Here is a 16623-nt window from a genome sequence, read left to right on the forward strand (position 1 = left end):
AAATTAAAAAATTTCAACTACTAAGGATAAGAATGAAAAAGTAGAATATTTAAAATTAATAGAAAAACATTATGAAGAACATAAATAATTATTTGTTTTGTTTAACTATCATTATATGTTAAATTATGATACTACAAACTGTAATACCAGTTCTGAAAATAATTCAGAAGATATATAAGCTATAAATGTTTCAAAAACAACTGAAACAGAAACATCTGATGAGCAGAATAACTTTTCAACAGAAGAAAATATTAATATTCCAAAAGAAAATATTAATAATCCATATCCTATGCAAACAGATCAAACATATCCATATCCAAAATGAAAAAGAAAATTATATCTTGATCCTTTTGAAGACGATTATTTAAGGTCTTTTAATCGAGAAAACGATAGAGACCAAAATACTATTAGGTTAATAGGAGAGCAAGTAGAAAATATTTACACTAATGAAGTCAAAACTAAACAAACAGGAGAAACTTCTAGTTCCTTATAGTATAGAAAATCATAATAAAAGAAATGTTGCTCAAGGAGGAGTATATCTAGACTTAAGTAATATTCCTATATCAGACTATGAAAAAATCATAGATGATTGGCACAACCTATGGCAATTGTTGTAAACAATAATAATTGGCCAAATGAGAGATTTTTAAAGTATTTTGTTGGAACTTTTCAAGGAGATGTTTTGCAATTTCTTCGTAGATAGGAAGAATCGACAATAGGTATGGAACAAAAAGGGCGATTAATTAATCAAATTCAAATGCCTAAAGATGTTTTAAAAGGATTAATACAAATTCTAAAAACATAATTTTGTGATTATACTGATAAGAAAGATCAAGACGATCAAACTAGTTATATTTATCAAAAATAAAATTATATGATATAAGATATTTAGAATAATTTTCGAAAATATTTCTTCATGAATATCAAAAATTAAAAAATTAAAAAAATAGAATTTTGGATATTTCCATAAATTACCACCACCATGGGATGAGCTTTGTATAAACAAATATGAATCTTATCTTGAAAAACATAGTATATTATCTGGTGTAGAAATTAGTGAAATAGATTCTATAGGAAATAGAATTAATTTTGCTAGAAAAAGAATAACAAAATAATGTCTACAAACTAAAGCCATGAAACAAGTGAAAAATAAATTAAGTGGTAGACATTGTACAAAAAATCTAGAAAATGAATGGGAATTTGGATGTAAACAAATACATTCAAATAGAAAAAATAAAAAGAAAAATAAAAAATATAAATTAGTTAGATGGAGACCGTGGAAACAATAAGGTATCCAAAGAATAATTGGAGAAGAAAATTTATTAGAATAAAAACTTCTAAAAATACTAGAAGTAAAAAAATTAATTATAAATGTTTTATCTATGATGAAGAAGGTCACATAGCAACAAATTGTCCTAACAAAGGAAAAAAAGGCTAAAAAGATGATAAAAACACTTGAAGAACAAGAGTTATAAATTTGTTCAGAAGCGGAAACAATTCATGGTGAAATATACGAATTAATATCATAAACATAATTTGATAGTGATGAAGATGAGTTCATATTTATGTTAGGTAGTAATTCTAATAATCAATTAGAAGAAATGCCTAATAATGAACAAGAAGCAATAAAATTAGATAATATAATTGGAGAAAGAAAGATCTCTATGATGAAATGATAGAAAAAATAAATAAAAATAATATTTCTAAATAAGAAATATATAAAATATCAAAATTTTAAAATTTGAAGTCAAAGACACATTGAAAAAAAGTAGTGGAAATATTGTAGCCAGAGACACAAAAGGAGGATTAACTGAAATCCCACTATTTATTAAAGAATTTTTTTAAAAACAATTAGGCATAAATATCCACAAGTTAGATATATTCATTTAGGAGTAATTATGATAACTATAAAAGCTTTATTTAGGAAAGGTCATGATGTACCAATATTAGTCGTATTGTTAGATAAAAGATTTGAAAACCTCATAAAAGCACTTATAGGTGGTATTCAATCTAATTTACACATGGGAGTTATTGGGTTAAAGTTAAACCAAACTATTTTATTTCTATAACTGATTCATTAATTGAAGAATGTTTATGTTTAAGAATTCAAACTAAGAATTATGATATTAAAGATTTAGCAGAAGATCTAGCAATAAGTTGGACTGTTATAAATGAATATACTAATACAGTTGAGGTATAAATAAAAGAGGTTAATAGTAAAATTATTGAACTCTTTGAATCAAATAAATTTACTTCTGAAATTCAGCATAAATTATTACACTTAAAAGATTTATCTTTACCGAGAGACTAGATATTAGAATATTCTAGTACTCCTAAATTTCTAAACATAATAGAGTATGCTTCTTTAAGAGATAAATTATATTTTAAAAATACAATAGTGGTAAATAACCAAAACATGGTTTTACCATCTTCTAGTCAAATAAATGACGATGAAAAAGAATAAAATAATAATACACTGATATGTATGAAAACAATTAATATTCATATTTTCCCAACCGAACTAAGTAGAAATTCTAGAAACACTAGAATGGAAGAAATAAATACATCAGCTATAATACAACAAATGAAACTTGGAAAAGAAATAATTACATTTTCAAGATTTCAATCTAGAAAATATTATACATATATTGAAATAACATTTTAGTTTAGAGAATATAATACATATTCTTTACATGCCTTATTAGACAGGAGCTACAATCAGTAGTTACCGGAAAAATGAAATTCCTGTAGAAAAATGAGAACCAATGAAAAATACAATTAGAGTTGTAGGAATAAATGGTAATAAAACCATTATTCAATATAAAGGTAGGAATATTTCAATCTACATAAACTATGTAAGATCTTGTAATTCCTAAAATATTATGCTTTCCAGAAATGCATGGAGACATATAAGGAAATAATTTTATATATCAACACTTACTATTTTCTATTAATAAAAACATGGTAATTTATACGTAGAAAAAACTTTTGTAAAAATACTATTAGTTGAAAATCATAAATTTATATCTGAGAAAAATTTAATCCACCAAGAAAAGAAAATATTTAGCATCTAGAAACAAATGGATGGATGTTTAAAAATTAGAAAACAATTTTAGTGAAGAATCACTAAAACTATGGAAAAATAGTCTTAGATATTGTAGTATAAAATTGGAAAATCATAATAAAATTATACGAGTAATACCAATGATCTATACTAAACAAGATATAGATGAATTTGATAGTCAAATAAAAGAATTATTAAAAAAATATTAATAGAAGAAACTAATAGTCCACACTCTAGTCCAACATTTATGTTAAGAAATCATGCTGAGATTAAAAGAGGAAAAGCTAGAATGGTCATTAATTATAAAAGATTAAATCAAAATATTATATTTGATGGCTATTTTATTCCAAGAAAAGATGTGTTAATTAATCAAGCTAAACAAGCTAGATATTTTAGTAAATTTAATTGTAAGTCAGAATTTTGACAAAAAATCCTAACTGACGAGTCAAAACCATTAACAACCTTTAGTGCATCCAATGGACATTATCAATGGAAGGTAATGCCTTTTGGGTTATGTAATGCACCACAATTATTTCAAAGATGGATGGATTCAATTTTTAATAAGTATAAATTTTTTGTGTAGTTTATATAGATGATATTTTAGTATTTTCAGAAACACTGGAATTATATAGAAAACATTTAAATATTATTTTACAAGAATTCATAAAACATGGAATTATACTTAGTCCTAAGATACTAGAATTAGAAAAAACATAAACAAAATTTTTAGGATTAAAATTATCTTCAGATTGTCTTAAACTACAAGATCATATTATAATTAAAATAAAAGAATTTCCTGAGAATATTGAAGATAAAAAGCAACTTCAACAATGTAACACTCTCAGACCGAAGCGGGTGACCCGATCCAATCCAAGGTGTCATATTAGGGACACCGGAGTGACCCACAATAAAAATAAAAGAAAAATTAATTTTTTTGTTAAAATGTGTAAAATCATAAAACAATTTATAAATAAATACAAGTTCATAAAACCATCCATATATTACAAACATAATTAAAATCATACAAGTTCCAGACTAAGTATATAAAAAAAATTCAAATGTGACCTACATGCCCCCTAATTACACATTGTATCGCACTCTACAAGCAAAGCTGAATGGAACTCCCAAAATTGAAGTAGATAGCTGCACTAGATCGATTCTTTTAACTTGAAATGGAGAGTAAGTAATGAGCTCTGGGAAGCTCAGTAATAAAGAACTACTAGATGAATGCAATAGGCCATCTTGTATAAGTAAAACATGAATTTTCTTACGATAAAACATCAACAAATTCTGGCGACGAGCTCCAATTTCCTTAATTATTTCAGGTAACAGTCAGGAAATCGAAATTCGATGGAAATATTTAGAAAGACAGATTCAGCAGATTGAGATGATGAGTTTAGTGTGTTCCAACCAAAACCAGTGAAAATGTACATATCTTTTTAAAGAAGTAACAATTTAAAACATATTTTTAAGAGCATAATAAAACCCTCCAACCGAACACCAATATGCAGTTCCCTAGAACTGCATCCATAAGGATTTACCCTAGGCCCATTGGGTATAGTTGTCAATCTAAGGGAGCACCTTGGGTCTATAAGGTCTTACCCTAGCGAAAATGTAGGTGTCCCTCCGGTCCATAAGGACTTACCTAAAGCACATAGTAGAGGTGTCACCCTAAGGGAGTACCTTATGATCCATAAGGTCTTACTACTAGGCCCATTGGGCTTAGGAGCCCACCCAAGGGTCACCTTTAATCCATAAGGAATTACCAACTGATCGGTGCTGAACCTATATAAGGAATTACCAACCGATCGGTGTTGAACCAGTATAAGGAATTACCAGCTTGATCAGAGCTGAACCTATATAAAGAATTACCAGTAGATCAAAGCTGAACCTGTAGAGACTTCATACCAGATCCCAGAGTACCCAAAGAAATTAGTTTCAGACAATATACTACGATAGCAGAGAAAACAGAGTTCAGACATATCAATTCAGTAGAACCATGTCCAGAGATCATGAATAAGTCAGGCGTGCTTAAAACTTAAGTAACTTAGAAATCTCGATAAAACACATTTTAAAACAATCATATAACACATAGGGAACACACTAGAGGATCCAATTATTTTCCGAAGGTACTTGGTAATTATCAAGTGAGATAAACATGAAACTTATTCAACTGATCGAACTTGAGGAATTAGATCCCCTTTTTAAAAAGTTAGATTACTAGCAGACTGATCAGTCATTAGGAAAGTGATACATCATTATCATATAATATTTTGATATAACCTAAGAATGTGCTAGAAACTGCTACATCAAAATTATTTAAGATTTGAATATTCCCGTGGTGATTTTGTAAATCATACACATGTATGGGCATTATGGTCATTTAAATTCCTGAGAAATTTTTGTAATTCAGTTTAATAAAGGCAAGCATGATTTACAGTATTTTAGATTTCAAGTCTCTTATCTAGCTTCCAAATCTAGTCGAACTGGTCAGATCCTAATAATGCCGTACATAGCGAGTTTACGGGTAGAGTAGTCTCACGAAAATTCACTTCTTATTACTAATTGTGCCATAGAGTTGAGTTGAGTTGAGCTGAGCACTTTCAGAATTATCATCGAACAAACCTCGATGAGACAAATATGTATTCATGACTTGGGGGTATCTTAGGTCATTTACACTCTAGGGGCATTTTGGTCATTTACAGTTCAAGGGCATTTCAATCATTTCTTTCCGTCTAGCCTTTCCATTTAATTCAAAATTTTCGAATAATTCAAACATGAATAGTACTTCCGATGTTTTAGTCTTAGGTGCTTACTGATAAATCAATAATTATAGGTATTATACCTTGTCGAATGTTAGGATCTGATTATCAGTGACTATCCGAGCAAATCATGAATTTAATAAGTAAATTAGTAGTTTATCGAATTAATTATAGATTTTTAGGGTACTCTCACTATCAGGGTCAGTCCAGGCTATTTTATCTCATAGGGGAAAATTTCGTAATTTCATAACCAGATAATTTCGATATTAAAGATTTTAACAAGGACAAATAGAATTTAGAGATTCTGAGATTATTTTATTTTCTGGATATTCACCAAACTTGAAAAAAAAATTCTTATCAGTCTTTGTGTATATACATATAGTCTGAGCCTTATTCAGTTTAATTTACTTTATTTCATACTCGGATCTAGTTTAGAAATTTTAACTACACGCAAGAAACTATATATTCAACCATGCATTTACCAATACCAATATGTTCCATTAAGAATGCATAAGGTAGTAATGTACTACCTCAATTTCTTAGCTACACCAGTCGAAACATTTAGACCTCATTCGATCGCTCTCAAACTTGAATCCAACGTCCAATAATATCTCGTATACATACAAAATTAATTACATCAGAAACAAAACTTATTATGGAAAACAGATCGAATCGAAGATAAAACGCTGAAAATTATCTTACTGGTTTCGAATTTCGTAAAATAGATATCATATTCGAACTCAGGACAATGAACAAAATAAAATATGAATTTTAAAATTCTTTAGACTTTTTTAGTCAAAGTAAACGGTCAAACTGGTCAAAGGTCAAAGTCAACGAGTCTGGACAACTATATGGTCAAGGTCAATAGTTCAGGTAAAGTTCAACGGGTCAGATCGTTCAGTTTGACCTGGTTGGTTCGGGTTGACTCATACCGGTTTAGGATGGTTCAGTCTACCTGGATCATTCTAGAAGGAGCCACGACTATAGGAAAAGCCCCACGCGTACTGTCGGTGCGTGGCGGTGCATAACAATAACAATGGGTCGGGGGAAAGTAGTATACTACTCCATGATAAACCAAACATCAAATCTAAGCAATATCAACGCTGAAAACAAACTAAATCCATTGGAAACAAATAAATAAGGTCGAAACGCTTACCCACGTTGACGAAGGGGAAAATGACAACGACTGAGTGACCCAAGGGTTGGGGTTTGATCAGAAAAGGCTAGTGAACACAGTGGCAATGGTGGTGAGGTACGACGATGGTCGAGGCGACCAAAATCGTCAAAAAACCAAGTGGTGGGGTGGGGTTTCAGCGGTGATTTAAGCTTTGATTTGGTCTGATTAACGTTGAATCACGCTACGAGGATGCTTGGGCTATGGTCGTTGGTCAACGACGAGTCAGTTGAGGGTGATAGCTCGCTCTAACGGTTATCGGATGACGTTGATTCGATGGGGGCTGGGATGACTATTGTAACTAATTTGGGGGTTTTAAGGTTTGGATCACGAACACACAGGGGGTTGGCTTTGGGTATAAAACTTGGGCCAAAATTTAATATAAATATATTTATTAATTAAAACCCAAACAGTAGCCTAGTCTAGTGGCTAAAGCATGGGCACCCATGACCCTAGGGTCACGGGTTCAAGCCCCCTCAGCCACCAAAACCCCATTTTTATTTTTCAATTGACCATAAAAATGATTTAATGCAGGGTTAAGTCCTTGAACTTTCTAGATTTTTGAAATTAACCCAACATTTTTCTAAAATATCTATTTTTGTCCCTTAATTAAATTAATTATATTTTAAAAATAAAATTGGGGTATGACAATTCTCCTCTCCTTAAAAGAATTCCGTCCTCAAAATTCACACAAGTCACAAAAATGCAAAAGTGAAACTTTCAGCAATTCTTCAATATCTTCAAGTAGCTTTTACAGAAGTACGGGTCCTCTACTAATCCTTAACCAATTGACTATACATTCTCGTCAGAACTCTCACTCATCATAATAAAAAAATTTGAACAGAATTATCATTGTGAAAATAATTTGACCTTGGCTACGAGGTTATGTTCATAGAGCGATAACATATTCCAATTTCATTTCTGGAGTCGGGTCAGAATTTATTGGACAATTAGCTCTCGCATTACTTGTGAGGCACTTTATAGAATTTGGACAAACGTTACTGGTATTCCTTGATGCATAGGTTGACCCCTAATAGATAGAAAACTTAGTTTAGCTCATTACAGAGAGGAACTCGACCTTGGAGTTTCGGCTTAGAGATGTACGGTTTCAGTCTAGGGGCATGTAATAACTAGACATCCTATGACAGTCGACTGGCCGGTCTATCCAAAAAACTTGACTCAAACTCATACTTAAGCTAGTTACTCGATCTGATTTAAGGTGTCACATTAGGGCCACCGGAGCGACCCACAATAAAAATCCAAGAAAAATTAAATTTTTTTAAAACGTGTAAAATCATAAAACAATTTATAAATAAATACAAGTTTAGAAAAACATCTATACATTACAAACAGACTTAAATTCATACAAGTTCAAGACTCGGTATATAAAAAAAGTCAAATGTGACCTACATCCCCCTAATTACACATTGTATCGTACTCTACAAGCAAAGTCGAATGGAACTCCCAAAACTAAAGTTGATAGCTGCACTGGATCGATTCTTTTAACCTGAAATAAAGAGTAAGGAATAAGCTTTGGGAAGCTTAGTATTACAGAACTACTAGATTAATGCAAGAGGTCATCATGTATAAGTAAAACATGAACTTTCTTAACGATACAAACATCACAAGATTCTGGCAACGAGCTCCAATTTCCTTAATTATTTTAGGTAACAGTTTGGAAATCGAAATTCAATGGAAATATTTAGAAAGACATATTAGCAGATTGAGATGAGGAGTCTAGTGTGTTCCAACCAAAACCAGTGAAAATGTACAAATATTTTTAAACAGTAACAATTTGAAACATATTTTTAAAACCACAGTAAAACTCTCCAACCGATCACTAATATGAAGTTCCCCATAATTGCATCCATAAGGACTTACCCTAGGCCCATTGGGCATAGGTGCCAATCTAAGGGAGCACCTTAGGTCCATAAGGTCTTACCCTAGCCAAAGCGTAGGTGCCCACCAAAGGGGTGTGCTCTCCGGTCCACATGGACTTGCCTAAAGCACATAGCAAAGGTGCCAACCTAAGAGAGTACCTTAGGGTCTACAAGGTCTTACCACTAGGCCCATTGGGCCTAGGAGCCCACCCAAGGGTCACCTTAGACCCATAAGGAATTACCAACTGATCGATACTGAACCTATATAAGGAAATACCAATCGATCGTGTTGAACCCGTATAAGGAATTACCAGCTTGATCAGAGCTAAACCTATATAAGGAATTACTAGCTTGATCAGAGCTGAACCTACGAAGACTTCATACCAGATCCCAAGTACCCCAAAGAAATTAGCTTTAAACATTATATTACAGTAGTAGAGAAATTAGAGTTCAGACATATCAATTAAGTATAACCATATCTAGAGATCATGAATCAGACAGGCATGCTTAAAACTTAAGTAACTTAGAAATCTCGGCAAAACACATTTTAAAACAGATAAAATAATCATATAACACATAGGGAACACACTAGAGGATCCAATTATTTTCCGAAGGTACTTGGTACTTATCAAGCGAGATAAACATGAAACTTCTTCAACTGATCAAACTTAAGGAATGAGATCCCCTTTTTAAAAAGTTGGATTACTAGCAGACTGATCAGTCATTGGGAAAATGATACATTAGTATCGTATAATATTCGAATATAACCCTAGGATGTGTTAGAAATTGTTGCATCATAATTATTTAAGATTCAGATATTCTCGTGGTGATTTCGTAAATCATACAACCTAAGAACATTATGGTCATTTAAATTCTTGAGAAAGTTTTGTAATTCAGTTTAATAAAGGCAAGCGGTGATTTACAGTATTTCATATTTCAAGTGTCTTATCCAGCTTTCAAATCCAGTCGAATTGATCAAAACCCAATAATGTAGTACTTAGCGAGTTTGCAGGTAGAGTAGTCTCACAAATATTCACTTCTTAGTACTAATTACACCATAGAGTTGAGTTTAGTTGAGCTGAGCTGAGCACTTTAGAATTATCATCGAATGAACCTCAAGGAGACGAATATGTGTTCGGTTATTCAATGACATTGGGGTATCTTAAGTCATTTACACTCCATGGTAATTTTGGTCATTTTATAGTTCAAGGGTATTCCATTCCTTTCCTTCTGTCCAATCTTTCCATTTAATTCAATATTTTCGAATAATTCAAACATGAATAGTACTCTGATGTTTTATTCTTTAGGTGTTTACTGATAAATCAATAATTATAGGTTTTGTACATTGTCGAATATTAGAATCTGATTATCAGTGACTATTCAAGCATATCCAGAATTTAACTGGTAAATCAGCAGTTTATCAAATTAATTACGAATTCTCAGTGTAATTTCACTATCAGGGTCAGTCCAGGCTAATTTTACCTCATAGGGGCAAAATTCGTAATTTCATAACTAGATAATTTCTGTATTAAAGCTTTTAACAAGGAAAAATAGAATTTAGAGATTCTGAGGTTATTTTCTTTTCTGGATAATCACTGAACTTGATGTAATACCCCAAAATTTTGGTTAGTGACCAAAATGTAAATTTTAAAAGTTTGGTGGCTAAAGTAGAAAATTAGGAAATATTTAGGGACCTAAGTGGTAAATTTTCCAAAAAAATATATTTGTTTCATAAATGGATAATTTACTCCTGAAAGTGGGGTTATATTGAAATAAAATTCTTGATTTGGAAATTATATTAAAAACTAGAAAGTGTTAGAGTTCAAGAAAAATTCGGTAAATCGGATCTAATAGAAATTTTGGAAAATTTGAAGGATGATAAATTAAGCTTAGAAATATTATTTCCACATTTTAAAATAATGGAAAATAATATTAGGCATTGGATTTGAGAATTTATTTTCATGTTCAATTTGGACCGTTGGATGAAAGATGGCAATATTGAAATTATTGGAAAATGGCATGGGCAAAGTTGTAAAGGGCAAAATATTTTATCCATCTTTGACTTTGGAAGATGATAAGGTTTATTTGGCTTGGTATTAAGGTAAATATCAAGTTTCATTAATTGCAAAACGGACATTTCTCATTAAATGAATATTTTATTCATTTAAGCTTAATATAAGGTAAATTAACATGAAATTCATTAGAAATTTCATGAAAACTTAGCCATTTTCAGCCAACATTTCGTGCTTCCCAATAACAAGGTAAGATAATTTTTATTTTTCATTTTTTAGCAATTTTTTTTGGATTTTGGATCATGTCGTGAAATAGAACATTGTTCTATTCGAAAAACACTATCATTTGGTACCATTATTGTTTGCTAATTTGGTTTGTGTTCAAAGATCCCAAATTCTAGGGTTTATGCTCACATTAGGTTTTATGGAATTCATAAAGAATTTTGATTTTTTGAGGTTGTAGAATCATTTCCAAGCATGATTGATGATTAAAATTGCTTGTACATGGTTATATGAACCTATAAAGTTTCAGCCAAACCCTAGATTTAGGGGAGATGTGTTTTGATGAAATTAAGTTAGGGATTTGATTGTATAAAGTTTAAAAGGTTGAATCGAAGTTGATATCATGCTTGAATCGAATCAAAATCGAGTAAGATAATGAAAACCCTAATCTTGAACATACAAAACATTAGGCCTTGACCATAGAGGACGATAAAAATTATGGAAAAATTATAAAGTGGATGTAAATGATGTATGAAGTATTCTACAAGTCTTAGAAAAATTTTGGGGACCATTATGTAATTTTTGAAAAGTTGGGGGACCTAATTAATAATTATAAAAAAGTTATGGGTTGTTATGTAATTGTTTAATAGTTGATTTACTATACTGGAAATTAAAGTTTGAGTGTTGAAATTGAAGTTAGGATGTGAAATTGGATTATTTTGGAAACCTTGTAAAAGTTGAGGTTTAAATCACAAATATGGAAATATTGGGAGCTTAAGTTAAAATGTTATGTGAAGTTAGGATAAAAAGGAACTTGAGTGCTCAATTAGAAGTATTAAGGTCAACATTTATGTTGTGACATGAAAAGTATATCGAACAAGCATCAGAAAATCTATTAGAAATTTATTTTCCAAAGTATGCCTATGTTAGTAAGATTCTAACATTTGGTTTGACTTTGTATATGTTTGGTAATGATGTTCATTTAGATTGAGTGATTGAAATCAAGATCAAATATTTTTAAAGCTAAGGAGAAGTTTAAGGATGAAATGAAAAATTCTAAAGATGTTTACAAGCTAAGGACATCGGGTGAGTGCAAATTTAATTTGTACTTATATTATCGAACAAACATTGGCTTGCGATGAGCCAGTGACGGAGATACAATGGTAAGAAGTGACTCCTAAAATTTTATGTGATTTTTTATGCATGCATATATGTGAATTTGGTGAGCTAATGAAATTAGTGAACAAGTCGAAAATGCAAATTGGTGAAACCTGCTTAGAATTTATGTTCTGAATAGTAAGTTTAGAAAATTACCATACATTCTAAAAAAATGATTAGAGGATGATTTTTATACCTTTGGATTTTTATATCAGTCTAGTTTTGTTTAGAACAAATGAAAAATGATTTCAAGATGTATACCAAAAGATATGAATTTTTAACTGAGGATAGGTCAGAAAATGGGGTAGCAGATTCTGCTCAAAATAGATTATGTTGGTCAACTTTGAAAATTTAGCATAAATTGTACAAATTGAACTAGAATGATTTCCTTATATGGATAGATTTTTATTTGAGTCTAGTTTCTTTTGGTGTAAACGGAATAATTTTTTAGTATGTATATTAATACGTAATAATATTTCTTTAAAGGTAGTGCAAACTGCCATAATATGATATTATGACAAGTTTTTGGATTTAACCGAATTAGAACCAAATGATCAAGTTAAAGCTTAGTGAGGCTTATATTTTGACTTTTATATAATGTTAAAGTGAGTGCAATATATACATAACATTATACATGGATGTTTTATACATCATTGGGTAATTGACATTATATTTATGTCATATATCATATATTTGACATATTCTAAATATGTCAAAGGTTGAATATAAAATGCATTGATCACTGATCGTTACATATATGATAATTATCATGAATGATGTTAAATTATGATAATATACTTTTCCATGGATGGAAAAAATAGAATATATGCCCAAGTAAGTCATTGAGGGACAGGGTATAGTTGGCATGCTATAGAGTCTAACAACAGTTGCATATCGATTAAGCATTTCGGTGCATATGGTGGGCACAACCTTATGTGTAATGTACTTCGGTGCATATGGTGGCCACGACCTTATGTTTAATGCACTTCGATGTATTTGGTAGGCACGACCTTATGTGTAAGCACTTCAGTGCATATGGTGGGCACGATCTTATGTGTAAGAACTATGGTGCATATATTTGACTCGAATACTCAGGGTCCTCAGGGGTTAAATTGGGCTATGATTTATTGGTTAATAAATGATAAACATGCAAATAAGCTTACGAGCTTATGGGATAAATGGAAAGTATATTGGTAAGAAACTTTATTTCCGGTTAGATCATGTTAATTTAAGGTAACATGGTTGGAATACAGGTAAAATGATCACATTGCATTGAATATTATTACTCATTTATATTTATATGTTGCATTGCTTTGAATATTTATATAATTCCGTCACTAAGTGTATACTTAGCGTGTGATGATTTTCACGCTTAGGAAAAAGGAAGAAAATGAGTAAGGAGCTGAGCTTGGCATCAATCACCAATGAAATATTTACAAGTATCATTGAAGACATCCTACTGTGTTCTAAAAGTCTTAGCTGGCATGTATACGATAATGAAATGTCTGAAGTTTCTTAATATAGTTAGTATTAAATATTACTAATAGTATGAATAAATATTATGATATTAAACTATGCTTAGAAAAAATTAATTTGGGTTTTAAATCAAATGTGTTAGACAATCTTATTTATTTTATGAAAATAGAACAAAATTGTCTATCACTACTTCAAACTGGTTTTGAATTGGTTACCAACAATATTATATTACGATGAATAATTATTTTATAATAATATTTCAAGTTATGAAACTAGTGATGTTTGAATGAAACAAAATTTTACTCAGTTCAATTACAGAAATGTTTTGAATTTTTGATGTCAAATTTGTAACTCATAATGGTTCATGTATACGGGTCGAAACATTTAGACTCCACTTGATCGCTCTCAAACTTGAATGCTCTCAAACTTGAACCAATGTCCAATAATATCTCGTATACATACAAAATGAATTACATCAGAAATAGAACTTAATTGTAGAAAACGGATCGAATCAGAAGGTAAAATGCTGAAAAGTAGCTTACTGGGTTTGAATTTGGAAAAACGGACTTCGGATTCGAACTCAGGACGTTAAAAAACATAAAATATGACTTTTCATAAATTTTGACTTTTCATAAATTTTGACTTTTTTTGTCAAAGTCAGCGGTCGAAATTGTCAAAGGTCAAAGTCAAAGTTAACAGATCTGCTAAAAGTCAATGGTTAGGTTAAGGTCAATGGTTCAGGTTAAGGTCAATGGGTCATATCAGTTTAGTTTGACGTGGGTCAGTTTAAACTAGTTCAGGCCGGTTCAGTCCACTTGGATTGTTCTAGAAGAAGCCACGGCTGGAGGGGAAACCCTACGCGCACTACCGGCGCGTGACAATAGTGACGGGTTAGGGGACGGAAGCCGACTACTCCACGATCAACCAAAAATCAAATCCAAACAACATCAACGCTCAAAACCAACTAAATTCATCGAAAATAAACAAATAAGGTCAAAACACAGTGGCAATGACGGTGAGGCACAATGATGGTCGAGGGGACCAGAATTACCGAAAAACCAAGCGGCGGGTGGGGGTTTCGATGGTGATTCAAGCTTCAATTCGATCTGATTGACGTCGAATCACACTACGGGGATGCTTGGGTTATGGTCGCTGGTCGACGGCGAGTCAGCTGAGGGTGACAACATGCATCATCGGTTGCGAGATATTATATTTTACTAGTACAATCCTGAAAATTGTCTAAAATGGTTTAATTCAGGGCTAAGTCCTTAAGTTTTCTAGATTTTTGAAATTAACCCAACATTTTTCTAAACAATCTATTTTGGTCCCTTAACTAAATTAATTATATTTTAAAATTAACATTGGGGTGTGACAAACAATGTTTAGGAATAGCTAATTATAGAAGAAACCTTTTTTCCAAGATTATCTGAGAAAAATAGTATGTTATACAATAAATTAAAAAAATGATGTACCCTTTTACTAGACTAAACAAAATTTGGAAATAGTGAGAAAACTAAAATCTGAAATAACGGATGTTCCAAAAGTTTATCTACCTAAACAAGGTGATAAATTAATATTAGAAACAGATGCCTCAAAAAAACATTGGGGATGTGTTTTAAAAGCCAAAACAATGGATAATCAAGAATTAATATGTGGATATGCATCAAGTAAATTTAAACCAAATGAAATTAATTATGTAATTTTTGAAAAATATATGTTAGCCATAAAAAATGGTATACAAAAATTTCCGATTTAGTTAGCACCTCAGAAATTTGTAATAAAAATTGATAACCAAGTAGTTAAACAATTTCTCACCATTAAAAAAATAGAGACAGTACCAAGAAGAAAAACCCCTTTTATAAATTATGTAAATTTAATTTAAAGTTTTATATATTAAAAGCACTAACAATGTTATTGTTGATTTTCTTAGCAGACCTAATGGATAGAGGAAAAAAGCCTCTAGAAAAAGTAAGAGAATGGACAACCGTTCGGAAAAAACCCAACAAAAGGATTCTGAGACAACAAAATCCTAACCAAGGATTTGTACTAGTACAACATCCGATAATGTATTATCCTAACCAATGATATTATATTTCATATCTGAAAGGAGCTATAAAACAATTTTCAATGACACCTTCAGTAAATCAACTGCAGTGTCACAAGATCCAAATTTAGTATATCAAGAAAGCTATGCTAAAATTATAAAAAAAAAAAGCTGAAGCACTGTTGAAACCACAACGGTCAGAAACCAAAAAAAAAAAAAATATTTTTATAATCCCGATTTAGAAACAAAAATATATAATTTGATTAATGAGGTATGGAAAACCCATATCACTAATAAAAGAACAAATTTTAGAAGATCTCTTTCTAAACTTTCTGAAACTTTAGTTGAAGAAACAACTAAAGAAAATAAGGATGAATAATTATTACTAAACACCATAATCTATAGAGATTGGGAAGAATTAGAATAGGTTTTTGAAAGATGATGAGATAAATAATCTTCTTGAAACATGTCAATATTTTCTTGATAAAGGAACGACAAATCCTATTTTAGTAAATATATAGATGTGTTATATAATAAAGCTAGAATAATATTATCGAGAGAAATATTTTTGAAAATAGATACCAATTTGCAACCAACAAGCTCTATTCAAAAGTTTTTCTGAATATTTCCTACAAGCTTGTGTCTATACAAATATATTGGAGAAAAAATCCAGTAATTAAATTTAGACTGGATCATGAACCGTTTGATATAAAATTTTGGTTTTTATTAGAGAAATAGTTCAAAACTTTTTTTTATCATTTGAAAGATTTTCCAACCTTTTGGATCGATGGTCAAAGAATATTTGTACATCAAAATTATATGGGTAAACAA

The 16623-nt window shown here is 30.8% G+C and overlaps 1 protein-coding gene across 1 annotated transcript in view; it reads right to left on the reverse strand.

Annotated features, from left to right (window-relative positions):
- The window catches only part of LOC120215499 (protein PSK SIMULATOR 2-like), a 39653-nt gene that overhangs the window by 22586 nt on the left and 444 nt on the right, over positions 1-16623 (reverse strand). The window lies entirely within an intron of this gene.

The sequence above is a fragment of the Hibiscus syriacus genome, unplaced genomic scaffold, assembly GCF_006381635.1.
Source record: "Hibiscus syriacus cultivar Baekdansim isolate YM2019G1 unplaced genomic scaffold, ASM638163v2 tig00110122_pilon, whole genome shotgun sequence".
In the NCBI taxonomy this organism is placed as follows: domain Eukaryota; kingdom Viridiplantae; phylum Streptophyta; class Magnoliopsida; order Malvales; family Malvaceae; genus Hibiscus; species Hibiscus syriacus.